Raw genomic sequence first — 5,134 nt, forward strand, 5'->3', positions numbered from 1 at the left:
TGCGGTATAGTGTAAATGTACAGGCAGACTGTGCGGTATAGTGCAATTGTCCTGTAGACTGCATGCTGAAGTGTAAATGTACTGGTAGACTGTGCGGTATAGTGTAAATGTACTGGTATACTGCACGCTATAGTGTAAATGTACTGGTATACCGCACGCTATAGTGTAAATGTACTGGTAGACCGCACGCTATAGTGTAAATGTACTGGCAGACTGTGCGGTATAGTGTAAATGTACTGGTAGACTGCACGCTATAGTGTAAATGTACTGGTATACCACACGCTATAGTGTAAATGTACTGGCAGACTGTGCGGTATAGTGTAAATGTACTGGCAGACTGTGCGGTATAGTGTAAATGTACTGGTATACTGCACGCTATAGTGTAAATGTACTGGTATACCACACACTATAGTGTAAATGTACTGGTATACCGCACGCTATAGTGTAAATGTACAGGCAGACTGTGCGGTATAGTGTAAATGTACTGGTAGACCGCACGCTATAGTGTAAATGTACTGGCAGACTGTGCGGTATAGTGTAAATGTACTGGTATACCACACACTATAGTGTAAATGTACAGGCAGACTGTGCGGTATAGTGTAAATGTACTGGTAGACCGCACTCTATAGTGTAAATGTACTGGTAGACTGCACGCTATAGTGTAAATGTACTGGTATACCGCATGCTATAGTGTAAATGTACTGGTATACCGCACGCTATAGTGTAAATGTACTGGTAGACCACACGCTATAGTGTAAATGTACTGGCAGACTGTGCGGTATAGTGTAAATGTACTGGTATACTGCACGCTATAGTGTAAATGTACTGGTATACCGCACGCTATAGTGTAAATGTACTGGTAGACCGCACGCTATAGTGTAAATGTACTGGCAGACTGTGCGGTATAGTGTAAATGTACTGGCAGACTGTGCGGTATAGTGTAAATGTACTGGTAGACTGCACGCTATAGTGTAAATGTACTGGTATACCACACACTATAGTGTAAATGTACTGGTATACCGCACGCTATAGTGTAAATGTACTGGCAGACTGTGCGCTATGGTGTAAATCTACTGGTAGACTGTGCGGTATAGTGTAAATGTACTGGCAGACTGTGCGCTATGGTGTAAATGTACTGGTAGACTGTGCGGTATAGTGTAAATGTACAGGCAGACTGTGCGGTATAGTGCAATTGTCCTGTAGACTGCATGCTGAAGTGTAAATGTACTGGTATACCGCACGCTATAGTGTAAATGTACTGGTATACCGCACGCTATAGTGTAAATGTACTGGTATACCGCACGCTATAGTGTAAATGTACTGGTAGACCGCACGCTATAGTGTAAATGTACTGGCAGACTGTGCGGTATAGTGTAAATGTACTGGTAGACTGCACGCTATAGTGTAAATGTACTGGTATACCACACGCTATAGTGTAAATGTACTGGCAGACTGTGCGGTATAGTGTAAATGTACTGGTAGACCGTGCGGTATAGTGTAAATGTACTGGTAGACTGCACGCTATAGTGTAAATGTACTGGTATACCACACACTATAGTGTAAATGTACTGGTATACCGCACGCTATAGTGTAAATGTACAGGCAGACTGTGCGGTATAGTGTAAATGTACTGGTAGACCGCACGCTATAGTGTAAATGTACTGGCAGACTGTGCGGTATAGTGTAAATGTACTGGTATACCACACACTATAGTGTAAATGTACAGGCAGACTGTGCGGTATAGTGTAAATGTACTGGTAGACCGCACTCTATAGTGTAAATGTACTGGTAGACTGCACGCTATAGTGTAAATGTACTGGTATACCGCATGCTATAGTGTAAATGTACTGGTATACCGCACGCTATAGTGTAAATGTACTGGTAGACCACACGCTATAGTGTAAATGTACTGGCAGACTGTGCGGTATAGTGTAAATGTACTGGTAGACTGCACGCTATAGTGTAAATGTACTGGTATACCGCACGCTATAGTGTAAATGTACTGGTAGACCGCACGCTATAGTGTAAATGTACTGGCAGACTGTGCGGTATAGTGTAAATGTACTGGCAGACTGTGCGGTATAGTGTAAATGTACTGGTAGACTGCACGCTATAGTGTAAATGTACTGGTATACCACACACTATAGTGTAAATGTACTGGTATACCGCACGCTATAGTGTAAATGTACTGGCAGACTGTGCGCTATGGTGTAAATCTACTGGTAGACTGTGCGGTATAGTGTAAATGTACTGGCAGACTGTGCGCTATGGTGTAAATGTACTGGTAGACTGTGCGGTATAGTGTAAATGTACAGGCAGACTGTGCGGTATAGTGCAATTGTCCTGTAGACTGCATGCTGAAGTGTAAATGTACTGGTAGACTGTGCGGTATAGTGTAAATGTACTGGTATACTGCACGCTATAGTGTAAATGTACTGGTATACCGCACGCTATAGTGTAAATGTACTGGTAGACCGCACGCTATAGTATAAATGTACTGGCAGACTGTGCGGTATAGTGTAAATGTACTGGTAGACTGCACGCTATAGTGTAAATGTACTGGTATACCACACGCTATAGTGTAAATGTACTGGCAGACTGTGCGGTATAGTGTAAATGTACTGGCAGACTGTGCGGTATAGTGTAAATGTACTGGTAGACTGCACGCTATAGTGTAAATGTACTGGTATACCACACACTATAGTGTAAATGTACTGGTATACCGCACGCTATAGTGTAAATGTACAGGCAGACTGTGCGGTATAGTGTAAATGTACTGGTAGACCGCACGCTATAGTGTAAATGTACTGGCAGACTGTGCGGTATAGTGTAAATGTACTGGTATACCACACACTATAGTGTAAATGTACAGGCAGACTGTGCGGTATAGTGTAAATGTACTGGTATACCACACACTATAGTGTAAATGTACTGGTATACCACACACTATAGTGTAAATGTACTGGTATACCACACACTATAGTGTAAATGTACTGGTAGACTGCACGCTATAGTGTAAATGTACAGGCAGACTGTGCGGTATAGTGTAAATGTACAGGCAGACTGTGCGGTATAGTGTAAATGTACTGGTATACCACACACTATAGTGTAAATGTACTGGTAGACTGCACGCTATAGTGTAAATGTACTGGCAGACTGTGCGCTATGGTGTAAATGTACTGGTAGACTGTGCGGTATAGTGTAAATGTACTGGTAGACTGTGCGGTATAGTGTAAATGTACTGGTATACCACACACTATAGTGTAAATGTACTGGTAGACTGCACGCTATAGTGTAAATGTACTGGCAGACTGTGCGCTATGGTGTAAATGTACTGGTAGACTGTGCGGTATAGTGTAAATGTACTGGTATACCACACACTATAGTGTAAATGTACAGGCAGACTGTGCGGTATAGTGCAATTGTCCTGTAGACTGCATGCTGAAGTGTAAATGTACTGGTAGACTACATAATTAGATAGATAGATGTGAGATAGTAAATAGGATGGATATGCAACAGATATATGAACAATACTAGATAGATTCATAGATATGAGATAAATAATGTGGGGTTTTGCTCTGGTAGTCAGACTTGCGGACGCAGTACAGAGACAATCACAAAGTCTTTCACTTAAACAGTTCGGTGTTTATTCACACATAAGGAAAAACAAGATGACCGTTCACAGTCCTGGTGTTGGTTCACACCATGCAATGTCCATAGAACAAGATCTTCACCTGATCAGCAGTTTTCCATCCGCAGTCCACAGCAGGCTTTAGGGGCCTGTTTCCCGGCATGCGGCTCTCAGCCCTTTAGCACGGCACAAATTCACACTTCCCAAAACAGAGACTTCCCAGCTTCTCTGTCAGATGGAGGATAAACCACACCCAGCTGAGACTGCTGGCTAAGTTTTATATAGGCCAAAAAAGACCTGGCCTGGAGCGTGGGGAGACGCCACCCACCCAGCACTTTGGCTACTCCCAGTAAGAGCCGGCCCGGATTGGCTTTACAGCCATACTAACAACAAAACAGTGTCAGTCAGCACTAGCTACCGCTGACACTAAAACTACCGGCACTTACCTCACCGAGGCCAGGAATCTCGGTGGCACATACCTTCCACCAATGACGGCCCCTTGCGCCTTGCTACATACCTCCCCCCTTTGTTCAACCCTGAGGGGGTGAACACCCGCCAGACAGTGTACCCCGGGACAGGGCATCCGCGTTTCCCTGTAACCTTTTCCCTGTAACCTGCCTGCCATATGTTCCATGGAAAACTTGAAGTTTTGTAAAGATAAGAACCACCTGGTGACCCGAGCATTCCTCTCTTTGGCTTGACTCATCCACTTGAGAGGGTAGTGGTCGGTCACCAGATGGAACCTTCTCCCCAACAGATAATAGCGGAGAGATTTGAGTGCCCACTTGATGGCCAGGCACTCTCCACTATACTGTACCTAGTCTCGGCTGGGGTAAGTTTGCGGCTCAGGAAAACAGCGGGATGTTCCTCCCTATTGATGTCCTGAGATAGTACAGCTCCGAGGCCTACTTCAGAGGCATCGGTCTGTACCACAAACTCCCTCTTGAAATCTGGTGTCACCAATAACGGGGACCACCACAGGGCAGACTTCAAAGCGGAGAAAGCCTTTTCCGCCTGCTCATTCCACTGAACCGTCACTGACTTGCGTCCCTTCAAAAAGGCCTGTCAATGGTGCGGCGACTGTAGCAAAATTGGGGACAAACCTCATATAGTACCCCACCATACCCAGGAACGACTTTACTTGCCGAGTAGTGACCGGTCATGGGCAATTCCTAATTGCCTCAATTTTGTTCACCTGAGGTTTGATCATTCTGCGCCCAATTACATACCCCAGGTACTTGGTGTCTTCTAACCCTATCGCACACTTTTTTGAGTTAGCGATTAAGCCAGCTTTCCTAAGAGAGTCCACTACAGGCTGTACTTTAGGTAGGTGACTTTCCCAGTCGGTGCTGTGGATAACGATATCGTCCAGGTACGCCGAAGTGTACAGACGTTGTGGACGGAGTACAATGTCCATTAGCCTTTGAAACGTGGCAGGAGCGCCATATAGACCAAGGGTAATACCTTGTACTGATACAGCCCCTCTGGCGTGATGAAAGCCAT

The sequence above is a fragment of the Bufo bufo genome, chromosome 4 (assembly GCF_905171765.1).
Source record: "Bufo bufo chromosome 4, aBufBuf1.1, whole genome shotgun sequence".
In the NCBI taxonomy this organism is placed as follows: Eukaryota; Metazoa; Chordata; class Amphibia; order Anura; family Bufonidae; genus Bufo; species Bufo bufo.